The sequence below is a fragment of the Corythoichthys intestinalis genome, chromosome 10 (assembly GCF_030265065.1).
Source record: "Corythoichthys intestinalis isolate RoL2023-P3 chromosome 10, ASM3026506v1, whole genome shotgun sequence".
In the NCBI taxonomy this organism is placed as follows: Eukaryota; Metazoa; Chordata; class Actinopteri; order Syngnathiformes; family Syngnathidae; genus Corythoichthys; species Corythoichthys intestinalis.
This window is the reverse complement of record NC_080404.1, coordinates 53,831,268-53,851,255: the sequence shown is the minus strand read 5'-3', so window position 1 is coordinate 53,851,255 and position 19,988 is coordinate 53,831,268. Positions and strand designations below refer to the sequence as shown.

Here is a 19,988-nt window from a genome sequence, read left to right as displayed (position 1 = left end):
ACGTGAAAAAGAGCGCGCTTACACCCGAAGAAGAAATGCCGCATCCAAGCGAGTGAGCGAGTTAGTGAGAGAGGGAAACACTTCTACGAGCCTACGTTCTTTGTTAATGTTAATATCTACAGAGGCAACGCCTGTATGTATCATCTTTTGTGTTGTTGTTGCTGTGTTTCCACTCGCGATCGGACACTTAAATCCAGTTGTGTAGTGGTTTGAACGATGTGCTAATGCAAACGAATGCTAACCATTTGTTTTTACTGTTATTAGCAGCTAATCATCGCTGATTTACGTTGATGCAAACCTGTTTGTTATTGGGGACGAAATTGATTTGTTTCATTTCTATTTTTAGTTTCACTCTTCAAGTGATGGTTGAATAAAGTCAGCAAATTATACCAACGTCTTCTGCATCGTCATTTGGGAGTTTAGCTAGCTGTATAGCCAGGACTGAGCCTTAGCCTCTCTGTGGGGACAGCGCAGTCATATTCCCTCCCGATGCAGTTATCTCCACCTTGCAATGACTGCAAGTCGCTTTGTTGTAATTTTTCCTCGTGAAGTGAAGACACACTTTCGAGCGTTTGAACCTACGTGCTGTCATTGTTATGTTTATGGCTGCAATGCTCGTGCTTACCCGTCGTAACCTTTCATTTTCACACTCTTTCCTGGTGAAGTGTAGTCAAACTTTGGAGCGAGTGGTTCTTGGTGCCATGCTAGTTTGATGCGTCTGGACAACAAGACACGTCACGACGCAATACGCGTCTTTAGGAATCGTCAAAGGGATCGTTAAGGCTTTTTCATTGTGATTTCGAGGCCTCGAAACACTCGGAACCGGTTCCGAATTGGAATCGGATTTTGATTCCCATCCCTACTGATGACCGAGGAGAAAGAGGAGGAGTGGTGTCAAATAGATATGTGATTAGGCGGGGTGGGGCATACAGAAATCAGGAATGTGAGGTGTAGAACCCAGTATTATGTGAATCACTTGTAAGTGTGGATATGTTGACATACTATTCTATGCTGCCTGATCGCTATTCCTGGAACTGATAGCCTCTACTTCAGTGTGTCTAATTGGACCCAGTCATGCATGACTCCCATCAGACATGTGATAGTCCTGCAGACAAGTAGAAATGCTACGCGGGGGCCGCCCCAGGGCCACGGACCCTTACCAGCCATTTAGGGGGGGTGAGCCATTGCAGCCCATCCCTCGTCCCAAAGCTCCGGCAAAGGGGCTGCTGCAATCCCCCCGGGACCCAGGGTGGTCCCCGGACCATCTGCTCCCCCATTAACCGGCCTTCTGGGAAGGGATAAGGCAGTGGTGTCCAAACTTTTTGCAAAGGGGGCCAGATTTGGTGCGGTAAAAATGTGGGGGGCCGACCTTGGCTGACGACCTTTACGTAGAACAATATCTTAAAGCAAATTTTAGCAAGCCATTCTGTGTGTCACATTTGCTTTATTATTTTTTTTTTAATTAATAACTTCAACAATCTCGTAACTAGTCTTGTAGCTTTCTCTTTCGACTCTCGGGCCCTTGCGAAATACTGCTGCTGTGATACTAAACTAGCTTCAAGTTGCTCCAATTTCTCGCTGCATATCTTCCCTGTAATCGTCATTTCGTCCATGTCAGCGTGTCTTGTTTGGCATTATCACTCACATTGAACCCTTTAAAAACAGCGACGGTCTCTTTGCAAATGAGGCAGATACAGTAGTTGCGTATTTTAGTGAAGAAATAGTCCAATTTCCACCTATCCTTGAAGCGTCAGCCGTCGCAGTCAACTTTTTTTGATGATTGTCGCCATTTTAGAAAATTGGGAGTAAAGAGTCACACGGGGTAATGTTGCTTAGAGTGCTGCTGCCTTTTAGTGCGTAAATGAGGAGCAGCATTTAGTGTGTATGCTACTTCATATGCTGGTGGCAGTACTGCTTTGTCACAGTGTACTCTGAAACCCATACATGCAATCCAAGCCATACGTCCATATTTTGTATATTTATCAGATTGTGTTGCACTGCATACTTCAAACTTCTCACCCCAAATGATTGTCAGTACTTACAGTGGATAGCGCCAAACCCTTTTCTAAAAGAGGAAAAAAATCAAGTATCAAAACTCACAAAAGTCAAATAAAGCTAACTGTAGTAAACAAAATAGAATATAAATAAAACAATTGCAAGATTTGGGGCCCTCTAGTGGTCAGGGGGCCTAAGCAGCTGCATAGTCTGCGAATAGGCTGGGCCGGCCCTGCCCAGAATGGGCGACACCCCACCGGCACTCAGCTGGCGACCCATACCAGGGCCCAAGGAGGATATCCAGGTAGAGGAGAGAAGGGAAGGTGGAAGCAGGAGAGTGACGAGAAGCCGCTGCAGGGTGGCGGGGGATCGGAGCCCTGACGCCACCCCCGCAACAGGCGGCCCAGGTGAACAGGAGGCCCCAACCCAAAAGCCACGCCATAAAGAAAAGTATGGGACCCACTCACCCGACTGCTCCCTGACTGCTAGCCAATTCCCAGCACCACGATGGGATTGTGGTTTTTCCAGTACCTTTTAAACAACATTCCAAATGTTTAATTAATTAATTTAATACAATCAAATGGAAAAAAATAAAAATATCGACCATGGTTTTGGGTTACTCAAAAGGAAGGGACTCAAGAATGTTCCCAAATGAATAGGAAGTGACTCAAAACCAACAGAGAGTAACTTGTGAAAAAAAAAAAACAGCCCTAAAATGAACAGGAATTAACCTATAAATGCCCACTAGACTGGCTCTGGAATCTGTGGTTTCAGTGCCATTGACGGTGCTAGATGTCCAATCCAGTCAAAATGATATGGATGTCTAGCACCATCAGTGGCAGCAAGTGAGCTAACGTACACACTATTCTAATGGATGATTTTGGTAGCAATTTTTTTTTTCCTGGTTGGACTATATCGCTAACTTTTGGCCTACAAAATATTACGATACATCACCTTATTGTCACACCCCAACAACTAACCGGCGACCAGTTAAGGGTGTAGTCGCTCAAACTCCCTACCACCCTGGCAAGGATCAGCAGTGTTGAGAATGGATGGATGATTTCATACTTGCAGAGCAGCATGATATGAATGCAGAACCGCCGTATTTTGCAGAGCACAGTTTTGAACGCGTGTTGATGAATTCTGCTGCCGGCGTTGTAGCATCACCTTTTAAAATCGCATCAGCGTGGAAACAAACAGCTTGTGTCCTACAAGACACAATGTCAATGTTTTACACGTTTCATCACAGGATTTGGTCTCCTAATAAAGTCCAAGCGCATTGAGGATGTTTTGATGGGGGGCAAATGCTCAATGAAGGCCAGGACGGATGGATGGACGGACAGACGGGCGCGCCGCTTCACCTTGATGTAAGACGTTGCCTCGTAAATCTGGGGCTCATCCTTGTCTTCGGCAAGGTTGTTTTTCTTGGGGCTACGTCATATTTACAGTAATAGTCTTTAGGTTTTGACTTGATATTGGTAGCTAGATCTAGATAATACATTCTTACTAAGCTTGAGAAGGATAAACCGATACGACCGGATATCCAGTTTTACAGGTGAGAGATACAGATGTATCGATAGTAAAGTTACCATTCGACAGTAATTAGCCATTAAATATTCAACGAACCGATAGTAGAGATAGAATTCGGCTATCGCGAGCACAAGAAGCCTAGTTCAATGCATTGCTTAATATGATAATAATTTAGCTTTTACTTCACATGCTGCGCTTGTATCATTCACCACACAGCGCACATAGATCGAGACCGCACGCATGATATAATATGGACAAGCACTACTCACAGTCGTGGTTGCCTCAACTTCCCATGCATTTTGGCAGAACCGCTACTAGTCGCCGTCATTACCCGATCGTCACGGGCGTGTCATAACAACGCGAGAGCTAACGAAACCACTGTAACGCACGCTCCCTAGCATTTTCTTCAGAGCCCAAAACGAAACTAGTAGTGGCAACGAAGCAACATGCTTAAAAAATGGGCAGTGTGTTCACCGATGCCAGCGACGTGCAGCAATTGATTTTCAACGCACCCAGGAAAACAATAGTTGGACTTTGAAGTGATGAAGGCAGTCAGATCTGTTCGTATGGGACAGAGCTTGTGTGAAGTGTGGAGCAGTACAGAGATCGTGAGTTTTTAACCCTGAAAAATAACCCACTACTATAGTGGAAAGTGCGGCATAATGTTTCCACGAAGCGCAGTCTACTTAAACATGAACATGTGGATTAGTTGATCTTCCTCAAGAAAAATCTGCCCTTCAAAAAAGATTAAAAAAAACATCATTGGTATGAAATTTTGTTAATTTTGCTATATTAGAAATGTGGTCTTTTTCTATGTTTAAAATACTGTACAAACAAGCACAACAAATATTTACTATTTTATCGTTTTCACTCTATCGAACCGTATCGTTCTTACACTGTATCGAATCGTATTGAATCGCTCGGCCTTAAAAATGTATCGTTTTTTAATCGAATCATAACCTGTGTATCTGGATACATATCGAATCGGCTTCATGCCAGAGATTCCCAACCCTAATTATTACATATCTATGCTACCAATGAACATTGTGGCTGGTGCTATTGTTTGCTAACTATATTTACCATTGGATACCATGTGGGAGGCCTAATAATTGAGGATAATTGAGGATATTGAGGAGGGAAGGTGAGTTAAAAGAAGACATGATTAGGCAGGTTGGAGCATGCACAATATAGCAATGTGAGGTGGGGTACCCGGCACCCTGATGAGGTTATGTGGGAAGGTTTGCACATCCCATCACCCCTCGTCATAGCTCTCCCATGGAGTACAATGTATGAGGTGCGTTAAAAGACGTGCGGGAATGGCGGGACCGGCAGCTGGAAGGCTACTGTCACGTCTCCTCTCACCGAACCGACCCCAGCCGCCCCACACCCTCTGTGTATGATGCAGTCAAATCAAAGGGGAGCCGGCCCGGGACTGTACAGCCCCGTTCTGACTCTCCAAGAAATTCCTGAATGAGTGTGTAGGTGCCCAAAGTGAAGGATATTTACAGTGCAAGGTGAAGAAAGCATGAGTTAAGAGGCACCGCACGTTAGAACTTCCGGCCACAGAGCGAAAGAAGCGCCAGGGCCCCGACAACCCCCCGCCCCAGACCAACCCCAGCGCCCCCCACATAGCTACCCACATCCCTGCGTCGGCGGTCATTGGATAACTACCAGCCCCACGGACTGGGAGGATCCACCAACAACCCCGCCGATAGGGCGGCAGGAGGAAAATGAGACAGGCCAAGGAGACAGAGGTGCAACCCCCAGGTAGAGAGAGGTGCACGGTATGGTACTTGAATTTTAATGCATCACACACTGACTTTGTGGGATGGCTGGGACCTGTTGGGGGCGATATTACAGTTGCCTCCTCACAGCAGGCCCCGTCATTTTCACACCTTTTTTTAATGCACCACCATTTTAATGTATATATTACACTACCCTCCCCACACAATCCCAGTAGGCCAGTAAGTTGGTCCCACACTTTATCTCTATGGCATGGCTGCCAAGGCGTGGCCTCCTCTCTGCCAGGGCTGCAGGGTTGGGGGTTGTCAGGGCTCCGATCCCACGCCGCCCTGCAGCGGCTTCTCGGCACTCTCCTCCTTCCGCCCTCCCCTCTAGTTTTTGCTTGGGTATCCTCCCTGTGCTCCGGCGCAGGTCGCTGGTTGGGTGCCGGTGGGTCGGCTGGGTATCGCCTGCTCCGGGTGGGGATCCTGTCCTGGCCTGGGCTTAGCATGCCGTTTCATGCCCATTCAGTTAGGGGGCTGCGGCGGTCAGTTAGGGTTTAGGGTTCGCTTGGGTGGCTTATGGGCCGGGTGGGTGGTGCCGCGTCCCCTCATCCAATCCCTTGATGGGGGCGCGAATGGTCCTGGGGACCACCCTGGTTTCCGGGATATGACGGCAGCCCCCTTGCTTGGGGTTGCTGGAGGAGGGACGTACTGCTCTGGCTCTCCCCCCTGATTGGCTGGGGAAGGGCTGTCGCCCTGGGGCGGCTCCGGTGCGGCCGTCCACTCGTCTGCAGAACTATCACATGTCTGATGGGATGCACACATGACTAAGTGCAATTAGACACACTCAAGTAGAAAAACTGTGTCAGGATTAGCGATCAGGCAGCATAGAACTGGATGCCAACATATTCAAACTTACAAGGGATTCACACCACCTCAAATGGCTGATTTGTGTATACTTCACCCCTCCCAATTACATATCCTTCTGCCCCCCCCCCCCCCCAACATGGTATCAACCAGAAATATAACTAGCTGATGACAGCACCGACATATTCATAGTTAGTGTTGGCGTTCAATGTATTTCTTCTTGTTGTTTGTGCTTCTTTTGTCTCTTTTTTCTTCTGTCCCCCCACAACCCCATCCTGTTGGTTGCTTTTTCCTATTAAACGAGGCACATTAAAAGATCACAATGGAAGTATGTCAAACTGTTCAGACCAATCGGACATTCAGATTCCCATTCTCAGTGTCATGCAGCTGAACAGGACAAGTTCAAAAAGGAAAACAATTTAACAAGAGGCGCAAATACTTTTTGGGGATAGAACTGTTTTCTTCTTAAGTCTAAACAAGCAAAAAAAAAAAAAAAATCTTGAAGGTTCACAGCACCGTGCTTTTCCAAGACGGCGGCAATAAAAGCAACTTTTTAAAATATCTTTATTACTCGGCTTGAGACTTGATTTGCAGGGAGAGACTGAGCTTTAACAAGACAATTTGATCACAGAAAGTCACTATCTGCGACAACATCGAGATGAGCCTTTTTCTGCCTTCTGCTGCCTTTTGTTGCCTCAATTTCTGCCAGCTCGCTTTGCAAACACACACAAAAAGAAATAACACTTGAACACACTGGGAACTCGTTGTGTGCTTAGATAAGAAACTAGTCGCTTTCCTCCATTTGGATCAGAATACCAACAATAGTCAGACTGTATTAGGGCTGCAGCTATCGATTATTTAGGTAATCGATTTATTTATTGATTAATTAGTTTGAATAATCGAGTAATCAGATAACAAATAATTTAATGCATTGCAGAATACATTTAAAGATATGCAAAACAAACAAACAAACACATGTTTTTGCTTATAAAAACATTTATTTTGGCTTGCTCAGATTACACTTTTAAAAGAGCAATAAATGCAAATACAAAATAAAAATTCCTGAGTGTTTCTTCAAATTATGCAGAATTTCATCTTCATTTCACAAGAGCCAATAAATGCATTTAAAAATAAATTAAAATTCCTGATCGATTGCAAAATCAAACCAGAGCAACACACGGAATCGCCAAAAATGATTCAGCATGGCGTAGATGAGACTCCAAGACTTTCTGTGATCTGCGTGAACTCCTGGAAGCGCCTATACACTGCTGGCTAAAATTTTTGGCACCCCTGCAATTCCGTCAGATAATGCTCAATTTCTCCCAGAAAATCATTGCAATTACAGATGCTTTGGTAGTAATATCTTCATTGATTTTGCTTGCAATGAAAAAAAAACCCACAAAAGATAAAGAAAAAAAAAGGAAATTAAATGTTTATCATTTTCCACAAAACTCCAAAAATGGGCCAGACAAAAGTATTGGCACCCTCAGCTTAATACTTGGTAGCATAATCTTTAGACGAAATACCATAACTAACAACAATCGCTTCCGGTATCCATCATTGAGTTTCTTACAATGCTCTGCTGGAATTTCAAACCATTCTTCTTTGGCCAACTGCTCCAGGTCTCTGAGATTCGAAGGGTGTCTTCTCCAAACTGACATTTTCAGATCTCTCCACAGGTGTTCTATGGCAGGGGTCACCAACCTTTTTTGGGTCTTTTTTTCACGGACCGGTGTTCTGACAAATTTTGCAACCCGTAAAAAACTGCAACGATGCAGTTCTGCGCATGCGCGTAACAAACATAGCCACGAATGCAGCGATTCCAAAGTAAACACTACAAACTTTCTTTAAAGAAAGAAATATTATGTTTGATCATGGAAGGACATGTAGAAAAGTTCTCCTCAGATACATCCTGCCATGTTAGCTGCACACAACAACTGCACACCGCTCTCTCACCATTAACGACTTCGCCTTGTCGTTAAGCATTAATTAAGAAGCCCGCTTCACAAAGATACGATGTTGGAAATTGTAGCAAGGTTTTCAATGCTCTCGTAGCAATGTCAGGATATTTTGGAATTACTTTAATCCAGAACCTCGGTAGAGTTGTTATTGTCTCAAATGTATGTTTAAGGTCGCCGTCATTTGCGATCTCTACAAGCTGCTCCTCCTGTTGCACAGACATGCTCGAATCACTCGGTTTATTCCCAAACGGGTCACGAATCCACTCCTTCGCAGTTTGTGGGTCTTCGAAGTTGTAGGCTCATCTTCTGGCTCGTCAGGTGCCCTTTTCGCCGGACAAAAATATCTCCAAAGACGTCTGTTTTCCAGTTATCTCCGCTCATGTGGGGGGTAATTATTTCCGGGAACAAATGTGCTGCGCCCGCGGCCTAGTAATATGTTACTATCCAGGACAAGCGCACATAGCTATATTATATACACAAAACAAGATGTACTGCTAGCAGTCCAATCGATGGATTTCTATGATGACATTCTAATCCATCCTGTAGTATTATATCTAGAGTATTATATCACAGCTCAACAATTACAAGAGAAATGCAAAGAACAAAAGCAACCACAATACATGGCCTTCATCAACCTATCAAAGGTGTTTGACTCTGTAAACCGTGAGGCTCTCTGGAAAATCCTATCAAAAAGTGGATGTCCAGAAAACTACATCAGGATCTTGTGGCTCCTGCATGACAACATGTCGGCAACAGTTCTCTGCAGTGGAAGTGAGACTGAGCCTTTCAAGGTGGCAACTGGGGTCAAACAAGGATGTATTATTGTTTTCCTGTTTTCCATCTTCATTGCAGCCATTCTCCACCTAGTTAGTAACAGCTTACCCCCTGGAGTCCAGATCATTTACAGAACAGATGGCAAGCTTTTCAATCTTAATTCAGGCCAAGACGAAGATCTCCAATACATCCATCGTGGAACTGCAATACGCAGATGACGATGCCATCGTCGCCCACAAAGAGAAAGATCAACAGACCATACTTGATGCTTTTGCTAGAGCATACACGCTCCTAGGAATGGCCATGAATGTTAAAAAGACCAAGGTGCTCTATCAGCCTCAACAAGATTCCACCATAACCCCGCCAACAATAAAGATCGACAACACAGTCCTTGAAAATGTGGACCAGTTTTCCTACCTGGGACGCCACCTCTCCTCGAGCGCAGACATAGACTCTGAGGTGCACCATCGAATTTACTGTGCCGGAGGAGCCTTTGCAAAGCTCCGAAGAAGGGTCTTTGAAAATCCCGACCTGCTGGCAAGGACAAAAATCCTTGTCTACAAGGCTGTTATCATGCCTACACTTCTATACGGAGCAGAGACATGGACCACCTACAGCAGGCACGTAAAAGCTCTGGAGTCCTACCACCAGAGGTGCCTACGTAAAATCTTGCACATCACGTGGAACCAGAAGCGCACAAATGTCAGTGTACTCGAGGAGACAGCATTGGCACCACTGTCATTAAACATCAACTCAGATGGACCGGCCATGTTGTCCGAATGCCAGACACGTGGCTGCCCAAAGAGGTCCTTTATTCAGAGCTGCTGACTGGCCAGAGAGCTCCTGGAGGGCAGAAGAAGCGCTACAACAGGGGTGGGCAAACTATTCCACAAAGGGCCGCAGTGGGTGTGGGTTTTTGTTGCAACCCATTAAGAGGACACCTTTTCACCAATCTGCTGTTTTACACGTGTAATCAGTCGATTGCAGTCAGGTGCTTCTCATTTCTGCTGAAACCTCATTGGTTAAACTATGAAGGGAAAAGATACCGTCATCGCACACACCATATAATTGTTTGCATTAGTCCAACACATTCATCTAACTATTGTTTAAGCAGACTCCACTACATGCCCTTTGACACAGTAAAGTGAATCACCTTATCCGAGCTAATGAGGGCGAGATGAGAAAGAATGGTACAGGTTCTCGTAGGCAACGTCTAACTGTTTGCATTACTCTAACACACGTAATATAAGGATATATAAGGTAATATCAGGAAATAGTATCATTTTCATAACTACGGTACGACTGCACTACTAATATAAAATAAATAGCACACCGTAGTTTAATGAGAAGAAATAGAAGAGATACACAATGCCGTCTTATCACAGAAGCCCAACGCGTGCGTCACGAACAAGATTGACGCACCAACTCTTGCAATCAGCTCTGCCAGCAAACTCCAAGGACAAAGCGCTTTGTCCTAAAACAAGTACAACCAGCCCGGACGAAAAAGTTGATAGCGGGCGTCCCATCCGCGCACGAACCTAAGCCGCCCAAAACCGGCCACAGAGGGGAAGACCCAAAAGCAAAGCCCAGACACACCTTCGGACACACCTTCAGCACGGCCCGCTTCATCAAGGACTTTAAAAAGACTGGATACTGAGATAACACAGAATTTTGCTGCTCGGAAACATGTAGCCTTGTTTTGGATCCAGAATTGTCCCTCCGTCGTGTGTTTTTGCCGTGTTTTTTACCATTGTCGACGAATAATTTGTCAACCTGTTTTCGGTGAGTGTTCTTCAAACTTTTGAAACATGGAGTCAGTACAAAGGGTTAAAAATAAGAAGAGAACGCGCGGAAGTTCAGCCTTCCCGGTTGGCGCGCACGGAGGCAGCATCGGCAGAGCGGCACTTTGTTCGGCCGTCGCTGTTCCCGTGCGCCTTTGCCAGGGGGGCGAATTTCAACAACTAGCTGTGCTGGGTCAGTTGGAACAAAGACCAGGACCCACTGCGGCCCTCGAGGACCAGTTTGCCCACCCCTGTGCTACAAGGACAACATAAGAAACTGCCTCAAGCAGTTCAACACCAACAGCGCTTGCTGGGAAGACCTTGCCCAAAATAGGTCTGCATGGAGAGACAGTCTATGCAAGGGAGCCACACTCCATGAACCTCTGCCGGGCTGCCACAGTCAAAAGACAGCGCAGAAAGGAGAACACATCACCACCCCCAGTAACACATACAGTACCCATGCCCACACTGCAAAAAAGTCTGTGGTTCCAGAATTGGACTTTTCAGCCATCTCAGGACCCACAAATAACCACACACCCCCGAGGAGGACTATCATACTCGACTACAAGTGATCGCCGATGATGATGATTATATCTAGAGTAGACAGGGATATTGGTGTGTTAAACAGGCGCACAGGGTTAATTCGGCCAGAATGCGGTCGTTAATGAATTATTATTTCTGTGCGGCCCGGTAGCAAATGCGCCTCGGTCCGCGGCCCGGCAGATGGGGACCCCTGTTCTATGGGATTCAGGTCTGGACTCATTGGTGGCCACTTTAGAAGTCTCCACTGCTTTCTCTCAAACCATTTTCTAGTGCATTTTGAAATATGTTTTGGGTTGTTGTCCTGCTGGAAGACCCATGACCTCTGAGGGAGACCCAGCTTTCTCACACAGGGCCCTACATTACGCTGCAAAATTTGTTGGTAGTCTTAAGACTTTATAATGCCATGCACACAGTCAAGCAGTCCAGTGCCAGAGGTAGCAAAGCAACCCCAAAACATCAGGGAACCTCCGCTATGTTTGACTGTGGGGACCATTTTCTTTTCTTCGAAGGCCTCGTTTTTTTCGTGTAAACTTTATGTTATGTTATGTTTGCCTTTTCCCAAAAAGCTCTACTTTCCTCTCATCTGACAACCTTCTTGGCTTTCTCAGGTAAGTTTTGGCAAACTCCAGCCAGGCTTTTTTATGTCTCTGGATCAGAAGCGGGGCGTTCTTGGGTATTCTACCATAGAGTAGAATTTTCCTCCCTTTTCTGTCAGACGCCGACGGATAGTACGGGTTGACACTGTTGTACCCTCGGACTGTGGGTGGTGTGGGAAAATATTACGTGCACATTATAAATGTGACCTAGATGCCCTAACATTAGCTAGAAGGGATTCACACGAGATAACCCATAGTATTCCCATAGCTAGAAGGGATTCACACAAAATAACTTTTTTTGATTGTTTTATTCCCATACCTAGAAGGGATTCACACGAAATAACTTGGTTAGAAGGGATTCACACGAAATAGCTTGTTTTGAAGGGATTCACATGAGATAACTTGTTTTGCACCATAGTATTGTTTTGCTTACACGCCTGGGTCCCATAGACTCTCACGAGATAACTTGCTTTGACTTTAACTGCTGGGAGCCTCAACTGGGGTGATTCTCATACCCTTACGGGGGGGACTCTCATGATCTCGGGTGGTGTGTTTTCGTGGGAACGAGGAGTGGCCGCCCGCGCTCTCACGTCAGACGCGCCTATAAGAGTCGGGAGATTCCTCTGACTCCCTAAAGTCTGCTGGGGATCAGACGCGCGGGTCGCCCAGCTTTGTCCCTTTCGTCGCTTTTACTGGAGTGTTGACCTGGCTTCCCACTCTTTTGTCACGGTAAGCGATTTTCATTTCAAAGGGACACTCTGATGTGCTGTAACAGTAACGCGGGGGTGTGAGGTTGGAAAACTCAGACTTAGCGTGAGGTTACTACTTGCTGTGCTTGTTTTTGATACCTGTTTGCTAGCTCTCGTGGGATTGTAATCAATAAATCACATGTATTCTGCAATTGTCATAAATAAACATTGTCTATTGAGCAAAAATGTGCCCATTACTGATTCACCGCGAACCTGAAATTTCATACAACAGTGGGACAACTTCAACTTGTTTGGTCTGGAACTTGGTTAGTCGAGGTTCTTCATCCACCATTCGCACAATCTTTACAGGAGGGTACATATTTCAGTGACGACGATATATGTCCAATCCGTTTGAACTTGAAGGGTTGGCAGCGAATGAATGAATATTCATTTGCACATCTGTTATGAAAGTGAACGCGGCTTAGCCTAGTAAGAAATTCCATTGCTAGCGCTAGCGTTGCAATTCGGGCCGAATAAACATCTTGAAGAACTCCCACCGTGATGAATTACGTGGCGGTTATCATCCAAACACATTCAAGCGTGTTGACGTTATCTCAGCGGCCATTGTAAAAAATTGAAGGCGCAAAACGCATTGACATGCCGCTGCCGTGTTTACGCTCGTGTGTCGCATGTCGCGTGTTAAGTAGGTTTACGCGCTAAATAAAAGCAGCTGGCGGCCACTGAGCTGGAATCCGAGCAGACAAGCGTGTGCGTGCGGCCTTGTTTTGCTCGCATTGTTTTTTTTTCTTTCGTTTTCTTCATCTCGCAGCACCAACCCTTCCGCTCGACCCCCCCTCCTTTCCGCTACTTTCTTGTGTTCCCTGGTTACCAGTGTGAAGCATCTCTGTCTGCTGCTGGAATATGTTTGCGCACGCACACGGTGAGAAGAGATTTAAATGATGTGTGAATGCTTGAGGGATAAAGCGAGGTTGGGATGGGAGGAGAAATTTAGGCGAGGCAAAGCAGAGGCACGTACATACAGTGAAGAAAATAAGTATTTGTACACCCTGCTATTTTGCAATTTCTCCATCTTAGAAATTATAGAGGCATCTGAAATTTTCATTGTAGGTGCATGTCCACTGTGAGAGAAAGATTCTAAAAAGAAAAATCCAGAAATCACAATGCATGATTTTTTTTAACTATATATTTGTGTGATACTGCTGCAAATAAGTATGTGAACCCCTGTTGATCAGCTAGAATTCTGACCCTGAACTACCTGTTAGTCTGCTTATGAAAAGTCCACCTCCATTTCATGTATTATCCTGAATCAGATGCACTTGTTTGAGGTCGATATCTGCATAAAGACACCTGTCCACCCCATAGATTCGGTCAGACTCAAACTTGTAACATGGCCAAGACCAAAGAGCTGTCCAAAAACCTCCAAAAGGCTGGAAAGGGCTATTGAGCAATTGTCAAGCAGCTTGGTGACAAAAGGTCCACTGTTGAAGCAATTATTAGAAAATGGAAGCTCCATGTAAGATATCACCTCATGGGATCTCAGTGATCCTAAAAAAGGTGAGGAATCGGAATTACACGACAGGAGTTGGTGAATGAACTGAAAAGAGTTGGTACCACTGTTTCCAAGGTTACGGTTGGTAATACACTAAAGCCTAAGTTAAGTTTCTGCGTTGCACTGAGGGAGTAGCGATGGCTTAGAGCCTTAGACCCTACGTCATCAACGAGCATTCGAAGTTCTGTGTCAAGGGAACGCGTTGCTCTGTAATTCACCGTCAAGCCACAAGAGGGGGGTTGCGTTGTGCTTGTGCAATTTTGTGGGACTCTTGTCGAATTCCTTGAGTTTCCTTCTAGTTAGACAACAAAGGCAACGGAGGTGGAACGCTTGAATGTGGATCTTCAGCTAATCAACATTGAACAACAAATGTTGATCATACAAATGTTGAGAAGATGATGGTTGCGGCGGTGGTCTGTCCGACTGTTGATGCCGCACAGAGAACGGCAGTCACATTACGAATTTTAGCATCGGGTGGAAGCCAGCAAGCTGCATTGTCCAGCGTTTTTTCCGATTTCATTGCCGTGTCCTACAACAAGTCAGTGGGAAGCCATAGCAGATTTCTGGTGGCTATGGAACTTCCCAAACTGCATTGGAAGCTTTGATGGTAAACACGTTATCATAAAAGCACCGAGGCACTCTCAATCAGTGATGATGTAGCAAGTGTGTGAACTGTCTGTTGTAGAAACGTCCACCGCAGAAGCATAAACCAGCCTGAAGACGTCTTGGTTTGAAATCAAGCATTTCACGGAAGGTTCTACTGCTTTAACCAGCACGTCTTAAGTTTGCCTATGACCATTTGGATTATGCAGAGGAGTCATGGGAGCAAGTTTTGTGGTCAGATGAGAGTAAATTAGAACTTCTTGGTCATAATTCCACTAATCGCGTTTGGAGGAAGAAGAATGATGAGTACTATCCCAAGAACACCATCCCTACTGTGAAGCATGGAGGTGGTAGCATCATGCTTTGGGGGTGTTTTTCTGAGCACGGGACAGGACGAGTGTATTGTATTAAAGAGTGGATGATTGAAGCCCTGTATTGTGAGTTTTTGGGGAACAACCTCCTACTCTAAATCAGAGCATTGAAGATGGGTAGTGGCTGGGTCTTCCAACATGATAATGAGCCGAAGCACAAAGCCATGAAAACCAAGAAGTGGCTCCTTAAGAAGCATGTCAAGGTTTTAGCATGGCCTAACCAGTCTCCAGACCTAAACCCAATAGAAAATCTTTGGAGTGAGCTCAAACTATGTGTTTCTCAGCGACAGCTCAGAAACCTGACTGATCTAGAGAAAATCTGTGTGGAGGAGTGGGCGGAGATCTCTCATGCAGTGCATGTGTGCAAACCCAGACCTGTTAAGTTTCACGATTTGGTCGGGAGACTCCCGATTTTGACCCAATGCTCACGCCTCACGATTAGAAAGCCAAATCTCCCGATTTTCCAAAAATGTCAATTTTTTTTTTTTTTTTTTTACGTTTTTGTTTGTCACCGTTTTGTAACGATACAATTCGGCCCGATTCGGAAAGTGACCAACAACGAATAGCCTGGCCGTCTCCGACTTCCCTGCCCTCCCTCCCCTTCAGAGCTGGAAAAGCCCAACCAAACATCTGACAGGGAGGGAAGAGGCGAAGCACCACCGACTTCCCAAGATGCTGGCACTAATAAACCGGCTTTTAGACTGGTTCAAGTCTTTATTTTGGAAGGAAGAGATGGAGCTGACCCTGGTCGGCCTCCAGTATTCGGGAAAAACGACGTTCGTCAACGTAATTGCCGTAAGTCTTACCTGCCAGCGATAGCTAACTAGCCTAATGCTAATAGCATTAGAGCTAATGATGGGAGAACGATGACGAGGAAGAAGCCGCTGCTTTACTCTGTGTTTTCGTGGATCAAACATCATGGAATATTAAACCACATGAATTTAAGTGAGAAAGCGTATCGTTACTTACTTGAAGTTTAATCATTTAGATTCGCTAGTATGCTAAAGCTAAAGTGTATACTATACACTTTATTACATTATATTATTACTGTGCTGAAACAAAAAATATAAAGTTTCAATTCTAGGTTACAATTCAATTAAAAAACTGCCATGACAAAGATACTTTTAAAAACAAATATGATTAATTTTCTAAATGATGTAATTAATGTTTTTAGTCTTGCTGATTTAGTCTGACGAAACCCTAATTGGAGTGATGGTTGATGAGATGAAGAGGCTGCTGAGGAACCTGATGTCCAAATTTGTGCAAATGGATGTGATCAGGAAAGCTGAGGATATCCTAGATGTTGATTACAGGAACAAGGAGAACTGGCATGACACAGGCAACATAGCAGTATCACATGATGCCAGACAATACATGGAGCAAGTTGAAGACTATCTCTGATGCCACCAAAAAGAGGTTCTTTGACAGTGTAGTTAATTTTTACACAAGTGTTGTGACCAAAATGAACTTGAAAAAAAATGGTTGCATTTTGCCTTAGCGATTGTCGCGCGCGCGCGCGTCATCGGGGTTGGCAAACAGAAATCTCCCTATTTGCAATTTCTACAACTTAACAGGTATGCAAACCTGGTGGAAAAACTACGGGAAACGTTTGACCTCTGTAATTGCTAACAAAGGCTACTGTACCAAATACTAACATTCGTTGTCTCAAGTGTTCAAAAACTTATTTGCAGCCGTATCACACAAATAAATTGTTAAAGAAATCATACATTGTGATTTCAGGATTTTTCTTTTCAGATTATCTCTCTCACAGTTGACATGCACCTTCGATGAAAATTTCAGACCCCTCCATGATTTCTAAGTGGGCGAACTTAGCAGGGTGTTCAAATACTTATTTTCTTTACTGCACAAATGTGCCCTCTGTCTCGAGAAAAGAAATAGGAGGGAAAAAAAAGGAAATGGTGTCAAACGTTTGTCTGTTCCTCCTCCCTGTCAGGAAAAATAGCTTCATAAGATTTTGCTTTACTTACTTGCTTTATAGACGTTGGCAAATATGTGCAGTACACCACGACTTCAAGGAGACTCCAAAGTGTCTTAATCATGTTTCAGTCACTTGCTTTAGTCCAAATACTTCAAGGTTCAACAATGAAAGTGTGTTTTTCACGGTCTAATTTTGGCTAAAGTATTTGCATTTTCATGACAGTTTTTCACAAAATAAAAGCAATAATTTGTTGTGATTAGGGGTGCGATGATAAATCAAAAAGGTGATATATCGCAACACTTTGTAGCCCAAATGGTTATCGATATTCTCCCGCCATGATAGCGATACATCGTTTAAAAAGAAAAAAAAAAAGAAAAGCAACAGGTTACTACCAAAATCTTCAATAACAAAAGTGTCTATGTGAGCTGACTGGCTGCCATTTAGGGCGCTAGACGTCCAATTCATTTTGACTGGTCCTCCCTCTTGAAGGCATTGGGATGGAGGTTTTTGTGCACCGCACACAACGGACCTGCGTGCACCCGTTACACTCACCCCCGAAACCTTCACTGCTGTTCTGGGTCACGGCACCAATGTTACCAGTCTGCATGGAGCCACGCCGCATGCTGCATCAAGCATGACAGATGAGCCCGCTAACCACTATGCCAAAAGCCCAGGCTACCAGCTTTAGCTGCCAGCGCACCCATTTTCTCCCACTTATCTGAGGTCGGGTCACGGGGGGAAGCAACTTCAGTAGGGAAGCCCAGACTCCCCTCTCCTCAGCCACATCATTCAGCTCTTCTTTGTGGATACAAATGTGTCCCCAGGCCAGCCGGGAGAGGGTCTCCCCAGCGTGTCCTGGGTCGGCCACGCGGCCTCTTCCCAGTGGGACATGCCCGGAACACCTCACCAGGGAGGCGCCCCGGAGGCATCCTGATCAGATGCCCGAGCCACCCCATCTGGCTCCTCTCGATGCAAAGAAACAGCGGCTTTACTCCGAGCCCCACCCGGATGACCGAGCTTCTCACCTTATCTCTAAGGGAGAGCCTGGACACTCTACGGCGGAAACTCATTCGGGTATCCGGGATCTTGTGCTTTCGGTCACGACCCACAGCTCGTGACCATGGGTGAGTGTAGTAACACAGATTGACCGGTAATTCAAAAGCTTCGCCCTCTCCACCACAACAGACCGAGGTAGAGTCCGTATCACTGCAGACGCAGCACCGATCCGCCTGTCGATCTCCCGTACCATTTTCTCGTGAACAAGACTCCGAGATTCTTGAACTCCTCCACTTGTGGAAGAACCTTATCTCTGACCTGGAGAGGGCATTTCACCCTTTCCCGACTAAGGACCATGGTCTCAGATTTGGAGGTGCTGATTCTCATCCCGACTGCTTCACACTTGGCTGCGAACTGTTCCAACTGCGAAGAGTTGTAGGTCGCCTGATTAAGCCAACAGAACTACATCATCTGATAAAAGCAGAGATGCAATACTGAGGCCACCAAACCGGACCCACTCAACGCCTTGGCTGTGTCTAGATATTCTGTCCATAAAAGTTATGAGCAGAACCGATGACATAGGGCAACCTTGGTGGAGTCCAACTCTCACTGGAAACGGATCCGACTTACAACATGTCATGGCTTGAGTAAAGTTCTGTTCAGTTTGTGCCCTAGTGTTTCTTGTCCATGTGATTACCCATTGATTTCACCTGTTGTGGCCTGGTCATTGTGTCTTGACAAATCCACTGTCTCTTGTATAAACCACCTGAGGCTTATTGTCTGGTTATCCAATGTCTATATTTAAGTTCCCCATGTGCTGTTTTTGTTCTGTCATTGTCTATCTGAGTGTCTTTCAGAGCATCTATTCTGCGTCCAAGCCCTCGTGTTGATCCTTGCCCTAGTAAGTTAGTATTCCTGTTTTTTTGTTGTTGTTGATACTCCGGAGTTTTTTTAAACCTTGCCTTTTGATCCCCGGTCTTTTGTTGGTACTTTGTATTTTTTGTTATTTTTCATGAAAGTATTTTTGAATTTTCCGTTCTTGCCACCTTTTGTTTCCCTGTGTTTGGGTCCTCCAAGTCCCAGACACAACCGACTATGTGGACCAAACTCTGACACTGGTTATTGAAGGAAAAGAGTTGATTCTTCCATGTTACAGGTTGTTTTATTCTTATAACGAACAGGACATGATGACAAAGAATTCGGGAATAAAAAAGAACAAGGAATTTACACTTAAAGACAAACAATTAAAGACAAGACATATTGGTACCTGTTGACAAAGAAAAGTGCTTTTCCGCTTTTCAGCTCTGACCCTTTTTCAACCCCCCAGCCCTGACCAAATTACTTACAATGCTGAGCAGACAAAGCCTGTGCAAATATGGAAGAAAGAAATGTTACATCTTTCACATGATTATGTGAATAAATTATAATATATTTCTACATTATACAGGGACCAGACCCACCGTATCAGGGATTCCAACACACCATACGCCCGGAGCACCCCCCACAGGATTCCCCGGTGGACATGGTCGAAGCTCTTCTCCAAGTCCACAAAACACATGTAGACTGGTTGGGCAAACTCCCATCACCACCCTGCTAAGGGTACTGAGCTGATCCACTGTTCCGCGGCCAGTACGAAAACCACACTCCTCTTCCTGGTCCTGTGTGCACTTGTTACAGTAAATTGTGAGCTACCCAGAGGTTTCCATACCTATTCCAAATGAATGTTGGTCTTTGAGGAAAGCTCAAAGACAAATCATCTCCTTTGCCATTGATTATTGCTTATGCACACCCACACGTTTGCATTGTGTGCACTGTAATCAGCAGATAAACTGCAGCTGTTTAACAGCATCCAGATGTTCCAAGACTTTAGAGGAGCTTTGCTTCAGGCTGTTTGCTTTTTCCTCTTTTTCTCCCCGCTGTTTGCGACTCTGGCCTCACCCCCGTGTAACCCTCCTTAATCAGCCCCACCGCTGAGGAGCAAGGTGATTCTCTTCATTCAGCACTTTTCTCGTCCCCCTCCCACCTCCTCCTCTGCCCTTGCACACTCGC

The 19,988-nt window shown here is 45.2% G+C and overlaps 1 protein-coding gene across 1 annotated transcript in view; it reads right to left on the bottom strand.

The window, feature by feature from the left end:
- Positions 1-19,423, bottom strand: part of LOC130923344 (pro-neuregulin-3, membrane-bound isoform) — a 527,775-nt gene extending 508,352 nt beyond the window's left edge. The window contains exon 1 of the mRNA XM_057848992.1: positions 19,400-19,423. The gene's annotated coding sequence lies outside the window, so the exon portion shown is untranslated. The remainder of the gene's footprint in view (positions 1-19,399) is intronic.
- Between the last annotated feature and the right edge of the window lie 565 nt (positions 19,424-19,988).